Consider the following 1,514-nt stretch of genomic DNA (forward strand, 5'->3'; position numbering starts at 1 on the left):
GCGGGGGCAGCAGGGTAGTCCACACCCTGCCCGCCCCGATTAGCTGAGAAGCAGAGGGGCAAGTCTTTGCTGTAGCTCCGCCTACAACCGACACGCCAGGTTTTAGCTGGAGGCCATGAAAGGGGAGAGGCTAAGAAATAGCTCCGCCCCCTGTAACTAGGCAGTAACGTCCCACGGTTGATTGGGGTGAAAGGATGCTAGTGACGTGAAAGCCAGTTCGTTACGCAAGCGGGAAATGAGCCACGAATTTATTTTTCCCCTTCAGCACCAGAAAGTAAGTCTGGCTCTCGTTTACAGTTTCTTTTGAGAAAATCTGCTTATCAGGATGGAAGCCGGAGTTCGTCACAATGAAAGGGAGATTTCTGAACATGAGTTTGCATGTTTCTGAACATGAATGATTTTTATCTCTGTATAAGGATGAGGCACGATGAAGCACGTTTCCCTCATATAGAGATACCCCTAGAACAGGCGCATCCAAAGGGTTTGTTTGCCCTGTGCAATTGAGGCAGTGTCGCCTTTGCCTGGAAGATAAGTCTCAAGGGGAAAGTGACAGGGCACACCGCCTTAATAATCTAGACACTGCAAGAGAAAGCCGTTTTGTTTCTAACGCTGGAACGAAGCATGTTCAAACAAATGAAGGAGTATATAGTTTCCCAAAATATCTGGGCAATAATGGTCTGATTTACCTAACACTTGGGAAAGAGAATATATAGCATATTTATGGGACTTTAGGTAAAGAGCCCTGAACAAATCAAAGAACCTGTTTTTTGGTCCTGTTTTCCTCACATCAGCCTCAGCAGCAGCACCTGCAAATTGTGAATGTGGCCTTTTACACCATGCTTTATTATTTTTATGGTACTTGCTAATTGAACCAAAGAGAGCTTTTATTCTTATACCACATTTTCATTAGGTATATTCCAACCATGGGTTAGAGGTAAAAGTACACTTTTAGAATTTCAAAATAAAAATTTATACAACTTTAAAATTATACAATTTTAGTTATGAGCACCTCATTCTTGGCTACTCAGAGGCTTATTTGGCAGCTCAGGCAGAAGCTGCCAAGAAGTGACTTGTCCTGCACACTCCAGAATTTTGAAGGGAGCAGCTGGGAAGGGGGCCACTTGGAAGGCTGTGCCAAAGAAGGGGGGAGTTGGCACCAACCTGATTATTATTTTTTTGACTTAAGATTATATCTTTTTACATGTATGGATGTATCAAGGGATCAAGCCTAAATAAACATTTTGTCACCACTCAAAAATAGAAGGGACTTTAGAAATCATCTAGTCTACTAGCTTCATTTTACATGTGATCAAACTGAGACCCAGAGATTGGAAGGGATTTGTCCAAGTGGCAAAGGCAGAAAATACTCAAAGCAGCAGCCTATCTTTCTCATACTGCCATTTTCAGTGGTGTCCATAGACAGGCTCTCTTTTCGACCTTTTGTCATACTTTTATGAGTTCAAAAATTTAATGTACACCCAGGTGTATAGAAGTACTTGGAAAAAGAAGTAAAC

Source organism: Furipterus horrens, unplaced genomic scaffold, assembly GCF_987537825.1.
Source record: "Furipterus horrens unplaced genomic scaffold, mFurHor1.1.pri manual_scaffold_17, whole genome shotgun sequence".
Taxonomy (NCBI): domain Eukaryota; kingdom Metazoa; phylum Chordata; class Mammalia; order Chiroptera; family Furipteridae; genus Furipterus; species Furipterus horrens.